Genomic DNA, 17,002 nt, shown 5'->3' on the forward strand with positions numbered 1-17,002 from the left:
GCGAATAACATATGAAAAAGTTATTCATGGTATTTGCGGTTCCGATACTCCCCTATCGTAACGCATACGGAGGGAGAAGTGTAATTTACCAAGCAAACAAACAGGCAGAGAAAGATCCAGGATACAAAAAAACTGTAGATCAGAACAGAGGTCCAAAACTCCAATGTAAAATTTATTCAACACATAAAATCATAAATGCATAAATAATTAAAAGCCCAACACAGCCATGTTTTGCCCTCAAAGGCTATAGTAATATTGTGTAGGTAGAGTGTTGCTGTAAGCTAAAAGCGCAGTTGCTTTCTATTTCTGCTTCTATTTGGAATTGTATAGTTTACAACATAAATCACCTAAAGCATAATCATTTATAATAAGCTAATAAATGAGCATAAAATATAAACATTGAATAACGTAATTATAAAATATACACATCTTCCAAGCTAGAGCTATGCAACCACCACTAAAATGAACCCTCTTTCTCACTGGAGGACCTGAGATAGTGATAAGACCCAGAGTTTCTACTAATGCCTGTCTGCGCTTCCAAGGTTGCGTCATTTGCTATCAGCTTGATGTGCCTGATGGAAGAAAGATCTCAAATGCAGTTACAGTACAAAGACTTGTTGGGTACAAAAGAAATGGTGTTCCACTTCCTTCCTCTAAAAACAAAGACCTGGGTATCCAATGTTTTTTTAAATAATGGACCACCTGATCAGAAATTCATATCTTTGCAGGCCTCATTACAATATGTCAGGGGTAGGTTAATTCCGGTCCTCGAGAGCCAGCCAGGTCAGGTTTTCAGGATATCCACAATAAATATGCATGAGATAGATTTGCATCTCAAGGAGGCAGTGAATGCAAATCCATCTCATATATATTCATTGTGGATATCCTGAAAACCTGACCTGGCTCTGGCTCTCGAGGACCGAAATTGCCTACTCCTGCAATATGTGTACCTCTTCACTGCTAATTATAAAAATGATTTTGCTAAAAATCTCAAGTGGGCTGCATCCCAAGGTCAGGCAGGCCATGAGCCACACATTGGATGTCCCTGCTAAAGAAAGGGTGCAAGACAGGGGTGTCCAATGTCGGTCCTCGAGGGCCGTAGTCCAGTCGGGTTTTCAGGATTTCCCCAATGAATATACATGAGGTCTATTTGCATGCACTGCTTTCATTGTATGCTAATAGATCTCATGCATATTCATTGTGGAAATCCTGAAAACCCGACTGGATTGCGGCCCTCGAGGACCAACATTGGACACCCCTGGTGCAAGAGAAGGTAGGCTGCCTTTTTAAAAAACATAACACCCCCCACCCCTTTTATCAAGTTGCGCTACCAATTAGTGCGAGCTAAATGCCAAGCCACCCACAGGAATAGAATGAGCGGCTCGACATTTAGCTCGCACTGCTTGGCAATCCAAATTGATAATAGTTAATAGATTTTCCTTCAGGACTTTATATTTTTGAAAAGGTAATCTCATGTATTTTTGTAAATTTTAGGTGAATACATGAATATCGAATATATAAAATAATCTCTTGGACCAATTTTCAGTCACTCTGGTCAGCATTTTTTTAAAATGGAGACCACATAATTCAGTGCCACTATTTGGGTAGTGGCTGGCACTGAATATGCAAATAAGGCAGTTGATGCTGGAACTTAGCTAAAGCGTGGCAAATCCAGTCTATCCAGATAATTGAGGATGGCCTTTTTTATGTTCTAAGGTGTCCAGATAACAGACTAAATATATTTACTATCTGGATAGGTTCTGAAACTGCTCTAGGTCTGCTATGCTATCCCCACCTCACTCTGGCACTATCTGCATAGTTCAGAGGTAGTCTATAAAGATATTCAGGGGTACTAACTGAATATCCCAAGCAGCAGTACTTCAAATCTGCAGCTGAGAGTTACTTGATTTTGGCCAGAAAATGCATAAACCTGAAACTGAAATTTGATCAGCCTCTAATCCAGATAAGCACTTTTGAATATTGACCCATTTGCTCAAGCCGAAGCCTCACTGCCGATTGGGCATTGCTGAAAAGGTCCAGACCAGGGATCTCAAAGTCCCTCCTTGAGGGCCGCAATCCAGTCGAGTTTTCAGGATTTTCCCAATGAATATGCATTGAAAGCAGTGCATGCACATAGATCTCATGCATATTCATTGGGGAAATCCTGAAAACCCGACTGGATTGTGGCCCTCAAGGAGGGACTTTGAGACCCTTGGTCCAGACCATGGGTGGATTCTCATACAAGATGCTCTTGAGATGTGGCTACTTAGATTTTGCCCTTGAAGTCAGCAGTATGGGTCAGTTTTGAGAGAATTTGATTGCGGGGAGGAAACAGCTTATGACTTATGTAAAGGTCTCTGTATGAGTTAGGATGGAATAAGAACCTGTGAGTGAAAAGTGGCCCCTGTGGGCCAAACATGTATTTGGCTTTCTGATTTCCTTTCACCCTATTGAGAAATTGCTCCTCCACTTCTCATGGCACACAGTTAAGCTGTTCTTTAAGCATCTGGAAGTCTATTGCACTAACTATAATTTATAAATATGAAATTCTAAATAATAGACGGGGCCTTTAAAAAAGCAGGCTCTCTCATGAGAAAGGAATGCTAGTTGGTGGTCGTATTCCTGCGAGTTATCTCTTATATAGCTTTAATTATCTTTTGATATTGTACCCAGCATATAAGGTGGCTGTGTAAAATCAAGAACTACCAGTGTGATATGTAACTGTTTATACTGTAATACAGTAATATATGAAAACTGTCTGTAGCATATGTAAATATTTAACAAAATGCTTATTGTTTACATCTTGTATGTTTGTAATAAAGTTTTTTTTCCCATTCCTCTGATTTTCCTGCTGCTCACAGACCTTAGCAGTTTTGTGACCTCAGATGTTTAACTTTCGTGCTAATAAACAGAATATGAATTTGAGTTGAACATGACCTTCATAAACACAGCTGTGACTTGCTCTCTTAAACCCACAGAACTCTTTAAGATGTTCAGACTGTGAAAGAAAAACAGGGAATTAGATTCAATTTTTTAAATCATAATCATGTTATATTTTTATAAAGAGACAGAGCATGGAATCAACACTTTTTCAGCCCCAAGAACAAAGAGACAACCAGTGTTGGTGAGCAGTGAGCACTAACCTGGAAGTGCTCCATGGCTCAGGTGCAACCTGGGAGTGCTGGGGATTTTTTTCCAGTATGGTATGGACCACTTTTTATTTTTTTTTCTTCTGAACCAGAGGTAGGCAATTCCAGTCCTCGAGAGCCGGAGCCAGGTCAGGTTTTCAGGATATCCACAATGAATATGTATGAGATGGATTTGCATGCACTGCCTCCTTGAGATGCAAATCTATCTCATGCATATTTATTGTGGATATCCTGAAAACCTGACCTGGCTCTGGCTCTCGAGGACCGGAATTGCCTACCCCTGTTCTAAACTGTAGAATGGTTTTTAATGCCAGCTGCAGTGGTAACAGCTCCGATGCTCATAGAATTCCTATGAGTGTCTGAGCTGTTACCGCCATTGCTGGTGCTAAAAACCGTGCTATGGCTTAGTAAAAAGTGGGGACAATGTGGTACTTTAATAAAAGACCTTGTTAAATTTTTTAAAAATAGCAGCAGAGTGGAAAGACCTTCTGAAGCCAAGTGATTCAAAAATACTTTTTTAAAATTTGCTATTCTGCCTTAACTGGCAGATCTAGATAGTTTACTCTCTAAAGCAGGGGTGTCAGGGTCTCTCCTCGAGGGCCGCAATCCAGTTGGGTTTTCAGAATTTCCCCAATGAATATGCATGAGTTCTATTTGCATGCACTGCTTTCATTGTATGCTAATAGATCTCATGCATATTCATTGGGGAAATCCTGAAACCCGACTGGATTGTGGCCCTCGAGGAGGGACTTTGACATCCCTGCTCTAAAACAAACATTTAAAATAAAAGAACTGCAAACATTTTGGTAAGAAAGAGCCAGTAGAAGAAATACAGGAGGTAAAGGGGGAGGGGAGGGGAGTAGAAGGAAAGACAAACAGGCAAGCAGAAGGGAATGGGATAGGATAGAAGGAAGAGAGATAAGTGAACTATTTCTGTCATACCAGCTTTGGTTGTACCACAGAAGGCAGTACACTTCTCCCTTCGTATTCGCGGTTTCGATTATTCATGATTTTTAGCTTGCTGGCTCCTCCCCCCAAATTACATCAGCTTGTATAGAGAAATCACTGATTCCAAGCGCTTACAGAGAAAATCTCTGATTCCTAGCACTTTCTTCACTGTGTTTTGCCTCTCCTTCAGGAACAGGCCAGATCTTCCACCATGTTATTCGCGGTTTCATTATATTCACAATGGTTTTTAATAGAAAACAGCGAATAACATATGAAAAAGTTATTCGCGGTTTTTCTGTATTTGCAGTTCTGTTAATCTGAATACGGAGGGAGAAGTGTATACAGTATTGAATCCATGACCCTTTACCATTAACGGCTCATGCCAGCTCATTGAGTATCTGGCTCCCACCAGCTCACCATCGTTAACCACAAAACCTTAGAGGCCACGAAGCAGAAGGGTGGCTAATGCATGCAGACAATTGGCTGATTTGTCCACCTATCTTTATAGGTTTAAAGCATACTATCTGCATCCATTTATGTTAGGATAACTGTGAGGCCCAACTTATCTTTGGGCCCTTTTATCAAATTGCGGTAGAACTTTTTACCACAGGCTGGCAAGGTAAATTGTCTGATGCTCATTCAAGTTCTGTGAGCATTGGAGCATTTACCTCGCCAGCTCATGGTATAAAAAACTCTACCGTAGTTTGATAAAAGTGGGCCTTTATCTGATTCTCTGGATTGTGCCCTGTTCTTTGGAGCACTGATAACTTATGGCACAGATCAAGATGACCAGCCAAAAGTTATGTGGTAACCAATTTATGTGATTAACTCCAAATCAACAGCATAAATTGCTTTGAATATCAACCTCTAAATATGCAAAAAAAATTTTCTAGCCTATGTATCAAAGACTGTACAAAATCTCACCACATTGAGGGAGTAATGCTATAAAGTGGGCGCTAATATTTATATTTGTGCCTCTTCAACCAGGCACAGGAGAACCCACTCACTATTCACACACCCATCATCCAAAAATGTCAAATGAAAAAACTATATGACAACCTAATAGCCTCCAAAGCAGCTAAACTGGACAGACAAATCACCATTCTGTTATCATCGACCACAGACTACAAAACCTTCAAGAAAGATATTAAAACCATACTCTTCAAAAAACACATAAAACCCATCTAGCACGACCAGTCCCTAAAAGTATGCAAATTTGATGCCGCGCACTCATGAAGCTCAAGGTGTGAAAAATAATTTAAAAACATGCAAAATGACACCAGCACAAGGTTTTAAAAATTATAATTAAGATTTATTGAGTTATTGTTTCTATTTTTCCATTATGAGACTCAAAAGAATAAAGCATAATTGCTTACATTAACAGTTGCACTAGTGGGAGATCGTTATAGTTGCCAAATGCTGGCCTTCTGATAACGAGCTCCCTTAAGATCTCACGACGCTCTCATTATATACCTTTGGCTCAATGTGACATCATCAGTTTCTCAACCAATAAAAATCAACAAAGGAGGTGTTTAAAGTTAGACAAAGAAATTCCTCTACGGTTAAAAGTTAGACAAAGTTTCAGAAAATTACTTTTGATTTCTGAATATACATTAACATTTTATAACATATCCAATATTCAAGAGAATATACAATTATTAACAGGGTGCTGAAAATTAGTCAGCCTGCTTGTTAGCTAAGTTTCATCCATACACAGTGCTGAAAAGTTGTCAGCCTTAAGGAAAAGAGGGCTCTCCCTAAGCTGACAGTTTCACACAGAAGCCTTCCTATGTTAGAGCAGGAGTCTCTGACCTAATTACTTCCAGATGTTATACCCTTTGAATTTCTTTAGGTTACAAATATATATATATGTTTTTTCAAAACCCATTCTTTTGTTCAATACACAGCCATACAATCACACTAGGGGCCCCCATTCATTCATAATTTTCATTCATATCTCGGCCATTCATATTTAATGCATTTTATATCTTAGTTTAGGACACGTTATCTTCCTAGCCAGTCTAAAACACATCTGGTATCAATTAACACCACGATGCTGAGAGTGGGAAAACTAAACAAAGAAAAAGCAGAGAGACAGAAGGTCACTGACTCAAAATGGATTCCAAAGACAGAGAAGATATAGAAAAGACAAAGAATCCAAGATGGAGTCCATGTAATTTCTTTCATGATCTCGCCTTATAGCAAAGTACATAAAAAGAATATTACTATACTTTCCCTTAAATTAATCTGTAGTGTGTTTTTCTGGCTTTAGCTTCATTTATATTCAGATTTTTATTCACCTTTTTTCATACGCTTCTATTGGGCGTGGCCTTAACTAATACATATGCTTGTATCTAACTAGAATTACCCAGAATCATATGAAAAATAGGCACTTTTGTAGAAAAACTATCATGTTCTGATAGTGCAGATGTCATGCGATGTCCCATAAACATCACCCCCTACTGGTCACGAGCCACTACTCCTCAAAACCCCACCTACCCTCTCCATACCCTTAATACACTCTAATTTGCTTCTAACTACCCAACAAAGTCTAAAATGCTTCTAGTCATTTTGATCTTGCAGAATATCAGTTGCTTTTGACAATGGCTTCATGATGCTGATGTAGTTCCTTAGGAACATTATTTTAGCACCAGACAAATCTAGTCCTTTTTTTGTTGTTGTTGACATTCTTATATCTTTTCTAGTCTAATTATAACCAGTCAACTGATGGCTAAGTAATCCAGATTGGATTGAGGAATGTAAAAACCAGCCATCTTCTCAACAGCATCTACATGTTTGACAGGTCCATGGAGAAAATAAAGGCTCTTAGCAATGCAGAGTACCAAACATTTGCTTGTAGCATAAATCTTTTCATGCTTCATGACTGTCAACAGCTGCTACAAGATTAAGTGTGTGATTGGCACATCTCTTGTGCTTATGAAACCAGTTGGAGTCAATGTCATCAGAGCATAATTCATCTTTGACTCCATCGCACAGAGATTCAACATCAGCCACTTCGACCACTTCTGACTCGGAGATTGACTGGCTGTTAGACTCTGCCGAGCACGAACTGTGATTCTCTTCATTGCCGCCGGTGCAAATGACGTTCAGAAGATGCAAGGCTTTTGTAATATTTGCTGCAGGAACACAGCAGATGATTTTTGTTGTTTCTGGTCTGGGCTCTTAAAAGCATAATGTCATTGAAACAGACAAGCATATAATATCCAGGCAGCATAACCTCATGAACACCAGCACATACCAGAAGTCTCTGTTCTTTTCTGAAATTTACTTTATTCAATAAATGCAGCTAATTTGCTCACAGTTCAAAGATTCTCAGAAGCTTGTTGCCCTGTCAGGGGTGTCAAAGTCCCTCCTCGAGGGCCGCAATCCAGTCGGGTTTTCAGGATTTCCCCAATGAATATGCATGAGATCTATTAGCATACAATGAAATCAGTGCATGCAAATAGATCTCATGCATATTCATTGGGGAAATCCTGAAAACCTGACTGGATTGTGGCCCTCGAGGAGGGACTTTGACACCCCTACCCTAAGGCAAGAGACTTTGTAGTTCTGAATGCCATACTAGTAAGTGAAGGTGGAAAATTTGAAGAGAGCCTTTCCAAATGAGAAGTTCTACCCAGTGGCGTACTAAGGGGGGGGGCGGGAGGGGCGGTCCGCCCCGGGTGCCAGCCATGAGGGGGTGTTCCCGGCTTTGCCGTTCATTCCCCCCCACCACCCCCGAAGGACCGCTCGCCCCACTGACCTTCCTGCACCACCTGTGAAGCAGCCCGCAGCAGGATCGCGACTTCAGCGATACCTGAGCTGCTTGGGCACTGCTTCCTGCACCGCGGTCCCGCCCCTCCTCTGATGTCAGAGGAGGGGCGGGAACGCGGCGCAGGAAGCAGCGCCTAAGCAGCGCAGAGATCGCTGACGTCGGGATCCTGCTGCGGCTGCTTCATAGGTGGTGCAGGAAGGTCAGTGGGGCGAGCGGTCCTTCGGGGTGGGGCGGGCGGGCAGGCAGGCAGGCTTTCAAGGAGGAGGGGGGTGACAGACAGGCAGGAAGGCCTTCAAGGGGGGACAGGCCTTCAAGGGGGGGACAGGCAGGCCTTCAAGGGGGGGGGACAGGCCTTTGGGGGTGTGTGCAGACCTTCAAGGGGGAGGGACAGGCCTTCAAGGGGGGGCAGGGAGGCCTTCAAGGGGGGGACAGGTCTACAAGGGGGTGGGACAGGCCTTCAAGGGGGGAACAGGCCTTGGGGGGGTGCAGGCCTTCAAGGGGGGGACAGGCCTTCAAGGGGGGACAGGCCTTTAAGGGGGGACAGGCCTACAAGGGGGGGATAGGCCTATAAGGGGGTGGGACAGGCCTTCAAGGGGGGTGCAGGCCTTCAGGGGGGGTTCAGGCCTTCGGGGGGGTGCAGACTTTCAAGGGGGTGCGGGCCTTCAAGGGGGGGCAGGCCTTCAGGGGGGTGCAGGCCTTTGGGGGGGGTGCAGACCTTCAAGGGGGGGGGACAGGCCTTCAAGGAGGTGGGTCAGGCCTTCAAGGGGGGTGCAGGCCTTCAAGGGGAGACAGGCAGACCTTTAAGGGGGGACAGGCCTTTGGGGGGGACCCTGGTTTAGAAGTTCACGGAGGGAAGGGGGTGTTCAAAGAGACGTGCATATGCCAAACTTTGGGGGGGGAGGAAGAAATAATGGGTCTGAAAATAGAGGAGAGGGAGAGAGATGATGGACCATGGGATTTAGGGAGGGAAGGAACAGAAAGGGAGAGAAATTGGACACAAGGGATGGTGTGGAGGAGGGATAGAGATACTGGATAGGAGGGTAATTGGGAAAAGAAAGGGAGAGATGGTGGACTCGGGTGGTGGGGAAGGAGGGAGAGATGCCGGATGAAAGGGTAGTTAAGAAAAGGTGGATCTGTGGAGGGAGATGAAAAAAAGGAAAGATACCAGACTTCCTGGGGAGGGAAGGGAAATGGAAAGGGAGGACAGAGTTGGCAGATGGATGGCTAGCATGCAGAAAGAAGAAAGAAGGAGACCCCAAGTTATCAGAAGAAAACCAGAGCCTTGGACCAACAAGATTTGAAATATAACCAGACAACAAAAGGTAGAAAAATTAATTTTATTTTCTGTTTTGTGATTATAATATGTCAGATTTGAAATGTGTATCCTGCCAGAGCTGGTGTTGGACTGCAAACGTGAGCTAGGATTTAACAGAGAGAGGAAAAGTCCTTTTTGTTTCTTTATTTTATTTACACCACAGTGCCAGTGTGATTAGGAGAAGCCAAAGGGGGTGAAAAATCTATAAAACCCACCAGGAGTTTTGAAAAAAATCACCCAACTGGGCAGGAAAATCGAATTGAAAAACCAATTCAATAGGCTGAATCGAATCAAAATTTTTTTTCCTGAATCTGGCAGCATTAGTTTGCGCTACTGTCTTAGACTTTAGGACCTGGGATTGGGTAGAGATTGCATCCTCAGTACTTTATAATGCAAGTGAAACAAGGATTTGGTCAGACTTTTGAAGGGTCTGCAGAAAAAAAATATTGTATAGGCCGGGGACATGAGACAGCAGGAAATGGGAACTTTTCTTCCTTCTATTTTTGTGAATGGAAAGGCTGAGGATGTCAGAGAGTTCAGTTAAAATATGTGCTTTATAAGAAAATATAATAATGTGTTTTATAAAGTTTATAGCATAGCTGGCCTACCCAGTGAGGTGTTCCTAGTGGTGGCAGCGTGTCAATGTGTTGAGAGGAAGAGGTGGTCTGGGAAATTCTGCTGAGCAAACTCCGGGCCCATTTCCACCCCCCAGTTAGTCCACTCCACTCAACTGGTTCACACACTGAGTGGGTCTTTGGGTGTTGTTTTGGGATCTCTTCCAGTGGTTTATCAGTATCTCCTTCTGGTCCAAGGAAGGAAACTTTGTTATCCTTAGCATTGACCTACAGAATATGTTTGTAACAGCGCTGCTTGTGTGGCATTAGGCTATGTAGTGATCGAAAGAAAAAAACAGACCTTTGCACATTTTTGCACTATATGGTGGGTGTATGAGGAGATTCACATTTCCTGCACAGCTAAGTCCATGTGAAGTTACCTTGTGCTGTATTTGACATCTAGCAAGGTCTCTGTTTGAAAGGAAAGATCTAAACTTAAAAATGAAGTGGCCAGAAGTTATGGTAAAAGCAGATAGTGTAGCTGGTTTTAAGAAAGATTTGGACAAATTCCTGGAGGAAAAGTCCATAATCTGTTATTAAGACATGGGGGAAGTGTCTGCTTGCCCTGGATCGGTAGCATGGAATGTTGCTACTCTTTGGGTTTTAGTGTCCTGGATTGGCTACCATGAGAATGGGCTACTGGGCATGATGGACCATTGGTCTGACCCAGTTAGGCTATTCTTATGTTATGTTCTCATCTGTAGGGGCCTTTGTTTTCACTTCTTATTTTAATGTATTTTTTTTCTGGGAACTTATCAGTGTTTTTTATAATGGGAACAAAAATGGAAGAGAATTAATGTGTGTGGGATGAGGGGGTAACTAATTTCTTCAGCTAAATAATTCAATCCACCTCAACCAGACATAGGAGAACTCACGCACCATTCACACACCCTCCAACCAAAAACGTCAAAAGAAAAAAACTGTTCGACAACCTCCTAGCCATTCGAGCTGCAACACTCGACCCCCAACTCTACAACCAATTGACATCGACCACAGACTGCAAAACCTTCAAAAAGAAATAAAAACCCTTCTATTCAAAAAACACATAAAACCGAACTAACACAATCAGAACTGTCCCAAGCATCACCTGCAACTACTCCATATGTACTTCTGATGTCATGACAATTCAGACATAATTTATGTTATGTTATGTTTGGAATATAAGAAAATTTTCACTGCCTGTTTCTATTCTGACCATTTATTCCGTTTCATGGTCATTACAAAAAAATATTTTTTTACATGGGGGGGGGGTGTCAAAAAATGATGGGCCCCGGGTGCCACATACCCTAGGTACGCCACTGGTTCTACCTTAGTGAATATGTGAAGGAAAAGAATATACACAATGGGATCCCTGAAGAGCAACACATTGTAAAGCAATCATAGAGTACTTCAGCTATTAAATGACTTTTACGCTTAGAAATCATGCGCCATGAATTCTGCCCAAGAAATTAACAAATAAAGTGTTCAGAATTTTCCTTTTTTTATGCAGAATTCACCCAGCCCATTATAAGGGATGACTTCTTCCCCCAAGTATGACATACCCTCTACCCCCACCACAGCAGTTTCTCAACTCAGGTTCCACCTTTTCCATTTCATTCTTATGGTTTATTACTTTTAATACTGCCTTCTGAATCAAGTTTACAATAAAAATCCAAACAGAAATTGGAAAAGAATACAACAATTCTGGTAGAAAAGATAAGAGCAAAGTGCAAGAAACAGAAAAAGCAACTGGGGATGGGGGAGGGATGGAGAGAGAGGACACAGCTAAAAATAACAGGTATTAGGGACTAGGTAGGCTGTGAAATCAAGGCCCAAATGCAGTTGAACAAGCAAGAGCAAAGTGGAAATGTCCAATCAGAATGGTGCACAAAAAAGTGTCTTTCAACTCATCTGATAAATCCAATGGTCTTTATTCATCCAAAACAATTCATACATCCAAAGCAACTGCCCCGGATAGTATCACTGTGGATTAGCGTTATGCTAAAATCCTGGACAATTCTGAAGGCAGAGCCAGTGGCATAGTTCTATCTTTATTTGTGCAAGAGTTACAATCAGCTTCCAAGGAACAGACTGCTACTGCAGGTGATCATTTCTTTGGTTTTCTATCTCCTGCAAAGAATAACCTTCCAGTACTTGAACCGGGAACAAAGGAAGCAGTTTAGTGTTACCTGGAATGTTCAAACATTTTGACAAAGAGCTTGCATGCGTTTCAAAAAGTGACAAAAAGCTTATATCAAGTTCAATGCTGCACTTCCAATGGCTTCTATTTTGATGAGATTTTTAATCATATAATTTGCACTATGTAGTTTCTCATCTCTTACAACTTTCCCACTGCGTTTCTCTTCAAGCGGCAGCCAAGCAATAACTTCAATGAGTTTTTTTCATTAGTTTTCCTTATTTTTTATTTTTTTTTTATTATAAATTTAATGCTTAACAATATCAGATGATATCAAAGAAAAAGGTTTCTTATACAAAATTTTAAATACTTATATGATACAAAACAATCCTTTTCAAGCCCACAATATTGGGGAGACATGTTGCTTTTCTACCACAATTTATAAAGGAAAACAAAGAAATGGGTTGAATTCATATGAATCCTAATCATTCCCTACTATGTAGGACTCTGACATCCTTCCATTTTCTCAGCGATGAATCATTATAGATAAAAAGGAAAAAGAAAACTCACTTCTATTCACGAGCTAACAAAAATTGTTGCAATTGAATGGGATCCCAAAAGACATATTCAATGTCTTGTATCTTAACAACCTTACTTCCTTGTGCAAAAAAGAGAGCTTTTCAACAGATTTTTTTGCCCTCAGAGATGCCACCAGAAGATCACCATATCATATCTTCTGGCTTTATGCACCTAATCGTCATAGGGTCAAAATATATAGTGTGTGTCTAATTTATTTATTTTTTGATTATTTTAGCCTTAAAACCATAAATATTTTAAAGAAATTTTTCAATATTGGAATACTTAGCTGGCTGGTGGTTGATGACTAATAAGGGATTAATGAGCCAACATGTTTCACCCTTAGAGGGGGTTTCCTCAGGGCTACTATCCCTTTTTCTGCCAATTATTCACGACATGACCACCCAGTAAAGTTCTTTGGAAATTTCCAAAGAACTTTACTGGGTGGTCATGTCGTGAATAATTGGCAGAAAAAGGGATAGTAGCCCTGAGGAAACCCCCTCTAAGGGTGAAACATGTTGGCTCATTAATCCCTTATTAGTCATCAACCACCAGCCAGCTAAGTATTCCAATATTGAAAAACTTCTTTAAAATATTTATGGTTTTAAGGCTAAAATAATCAAAAAATAAATAAATTAGACACACACTATATATTTTGACCCTATAACGATTAGGTGCATAAAGCCAGAAGATATGATATGGTGATCTTCTGGTGGCATCTCTGAGGGCAAAAAAATCTGTTGAAAAGCTCTCTTTTTTGCACAAGGAAGTAAGGGTGAAAAAACGTTATCACCTGGGTTATATTTATAGATATCTGATCCTTGTGAATAAACTTTATTGTGCTATATACGGCCAGATATATCAATTGTATCTTAACAAGACATTTGCATGGAAATTTTAAATAAAAAGATGCCTCAAGAGCTAATACTCTTGTTCTTAATTTCAAAAATTCTTTCCTTCTTAATTGCGTAGCTCTTGAGACATCTCTTGAGAAATCTCCACAAAATTTGGTCAGCCTATTTTTAAAGTAAAGTTTCATTATCAACATTTTATCTGTCTCACTCATGCATGTTATTATCATGGTGGACATGCTCTGGATAACATCTTGAGTATCTTCCAAAAACTCTGTCAGATTTATTTCATCTGTTACCAGGTGGTCCACCTCCTGGTCGGATTTCTTTTTCTTTTGCGGAATATAGTAACAATTAATTATTGGGAAGTTTTCCGCATTGGGTAATCCCAATATTTCTTTAAAATATTTCCTTAATAATATTTCTGAAGATAACAAATGAGTCGCTGGGAAATTAACCAAGCGGAGATTCCTCCCCCTATGCATATATTCTAACATTTCCATTTTGGAATGTAACAGCGTAGAATCCTTAACCGCAGATACTGAGACAGCTTGCAGTGTATTACTTTGAGTTTCAACCACTCCTAATCTTTTATCCAAACAACTTAAATTAGAATCCACATTCTCAAACTTTTGAGCCACAGAATGTGAATAGTCCAACGTTTGTTTCACTGATTCTCTAAGAAACCCTTCAACTCTAGAGATACCTAACCACAAATCTTTAAGGGTAATATCTTGTTTTTCCACTGCTTGTGGTTGCTCCTCTACTACACCTGTAAAATCAAGTGGTTTAGGTATTTCAGTAAAAGCCAATTTATTTGTCCGAGTAGATGATACCACAAAACCAGTAGAAATAGCGGGAGTTATATTCCCACTAACACCAGATATTGGATGAAGAGGGGGTGTCCTTTCAAGGGGACTCAACGAAGCTCCGGATGTGGGAGAGTTCGAATCAAGTAAAGTTTGTACTGGAGTTTCTATAGGAAATGTCAAATGTCTGTCCATAGGACCAGAGACAGCAGATGTTGAGCTCTTAGGCTTGACTTTTCTTTTACCCATAATATCAAAATTAAAGTTTATACGACCTGAACTCCCGCTCCCCGGCTCCACGTTGCTCCAAGGGGCTCCCAAGGGGCGAGACCTGCCCTTTAGGGCACGCCCCTTCGGCCACGCCCTGCGGCAGCAGGCTGAAATTTAAGACAAATCAAAGGCAGGGACCCGATGACGTCAGGGGTCCGTCTTCCAAAGTGCCTGCCCGATTACAACTGCGGGCTCTGCTGCTACTGCGGGCAACACGGGGCGGCATTAAAATTCTCCTCCAGCGTCCAAAACGACAGGCAAGTGGCTCCCAGTCTCTCCGCGGCTGCAGGCTGAAATTTAAGACAAATCAAGGCAGGGAGGACGGACCCGATGACGTCAGGGGTCCGTCTTCCAAAGTGCCTGCCCGATTACAACTGCGGGCTCTGCTGCTACTGCGGGCAACACGGGGCAGTGTCAAAATTCTCCTCCAGCGTCCAAAACGACAGGCAAGTGGCTCCCCAGTTTTCCTTATTTCATTTATTTATTTTCTGTAAGTTTTTCACATTAGGTCTCCTTATTTTAATTGTTTTTCACTAATATGTCTGATTCACAGCCTGTATAGAAGTTTTTCATCAGTTTACCTAGTTTTAGTCTCGTCTGGTCACTGTTTGTAATGATCGCTCTCGTCTATATCACCTGTTGCTTTCCACCTTGGTATATATACATTATTTTATATATTTTCCAAAATATGGTTGATACCGTATGGTCTCTACACATCTCCACTTTTAGTTTAGTCACATTCACACCACTGCATCCAGATTTTCATTTTTCATTTCTTTTAGCTTTTGGTCACTTTCTCTATACTGTGGTTTTCAGTAAATTACTTCATATTAGGTTTATGGCTTATTACATTTTACAATGATAGATGGATGAACTGTGACTGCTGATTTGAATCGGAGATAAACCTAAAACATCTTTATTCAATCCCTTGGATATTTCAACACCTAATCTCATATTCGTTTTTCATTGTCTTAGTATTGATACACCATTGTATGATTCACTGCATAATTAAGACCCTGTTTTACAAAGGCGTGTTAGCTGTTTTAGCATGCGTTAAATCTACGCACGCGCTAAACGCTAACACGTCCATAGGCTAACATACACGCATTAGCATTTAGCGCTTGCGTAGATTTAGCATGCGTTAAAACGCTTAACACGCCTTTGTAAAAGGAGCCCTAAGACTTGTGGTATTTGGAATTTTGTATGTATTCATGGAGTAGATTATGGCCACAAATCAACCCATTTCTTCAATTCATGCATCACTCACAATAAATATTCATATAATTTAATTCATTCTTTTTCTTATAAAATTGCTTCAATAAATATAACCTAGTGTTTCATTTATAATTTTACTCTTTCATACTCTTTCAATTCTTCTAATGACCTCAGGGCTGCATCTGAATTACCTATTTCATGTACAATCCAGATATTTTGTAGCTAGCCTCCTCATTGGTCAAAAATTCATTCATTTATAATTCTTAAAGGTTAATACCATGCCAACAGCACTTAGCTTTTTGCAAAACGCGAATTCACATCGGAGTTCCCCACTGCTGCTAACTAAGATGTTTCAAGGAAAGTCCCCATTTAGATCAGATCACCCCATTCTCTGTGCTGTTCTAATATCAACCCAGGCATAAGGATCCTGTCCTCCACCCCTCCTCTCTCCCTTCCTACCTAACCTTGCTGATGCATCCTGTATTGCTCTAGGCTCCAGCTGCTATTGCTCAAGGCCTGGGTCTCCTCCCTGCACAACCAGGTCTGCAACTGAAGTAAACAAACTGCAGGGCTAGCACATGCCCTCTTAAAGACACAGAGACTCATAGGCTGACTGCTTTTCCTAGACTGCTGGCCTGCAAAATTCCCTCAAATAGCTAGGTCAAATTCTATCAGCAGCTATAAAATTCTAAGTATTGGGGCTAAGTTTATCTGGATTCTGATTAGCTGAGTTAATTTGCTTCTTCTTTGTATTCTTAAATAGAAAAAAAAAGCTTTTCTCTAACCTGTCCAAGCCAGTTTACATTTCTTTGTGGCTGAATGAGTAAATGACTCAGAGTGTAGGATACTGTGTTTAGGCAGTCTGCCACCCTATCATCTTTATTGCACAGGAAATGTATTATAGCTTGTTTTCCTCTCTATATGTTAGAAAAAACCAACACTGTTGGGGGTGGGGCTGTCAGCTGCAACATTAAAATAAATACACATATATTCAAAGCTGCTATGGTAAATGTGTTAATGGGTACGTTCTCAAAAAAGTCACCAAAATTTAGGCACCAGGATCATGCATGCCTAGAATTCTATATTGGAAGCAGTTTACTTTAGAACTATTATAGAGCACTCAAAGCAAAACAAACTGCATAGTTACTGTATGTTCACAGTGGCGGAGTATCACTGCTATGTGTATAGCTATCAGTGGTTACCATTACCATTAACCGGTGGCGTAGTAGGAGAGTTGAGGGGCTCCTTTCCTCCATTTTATATCCCCAGTCTACCACTGAAGCTATTGTCCTGATCTGGGAGCTATAGGTGGTAGGACTTGCCAGAACTGGGTATGCATGCATTCTGATTCAGGCCACTAGATG

At 41.0% G+C, this 17,002-nt stretch overlaps 1 long non-coding RNA gene across 1 annotated transcript in view; it reads right to left on the reverse strand.

Moving 5' to 3' along the window:
- Window positions 1–1,298: 1,298 nt before the first annotated feature.
- Window positions 1,299–17,002, reverse strand: part of LOC117353337 — a 67,483-nt gene continuing 51,779 nt past the window's right edge. The window contains exon 2 of the long non-coding RNA XR_004537930.1: window positions 1,299–2,998. This is a non-coding gene — a long non-coding RNA (uncharacterized LOC117353337). The remainder of the gene's footprint in view (window positions 2,999–17,002) is intronic.

This window comes from Geotrypetes seraphini, chromosome 1 (assembly GCF_902459505.1).
Source record: "Geotrypetes seraphini chromosome 1, aGeoSer1.1, whole genome shotgun sequence".
Classification (NCBI taxonomy): Eukaryota; Metazoa; Chordata; class Amphibia; order Gymnophiona; family Dermophiidae; genus Geotrypetes; species Geotrypetes seraphini.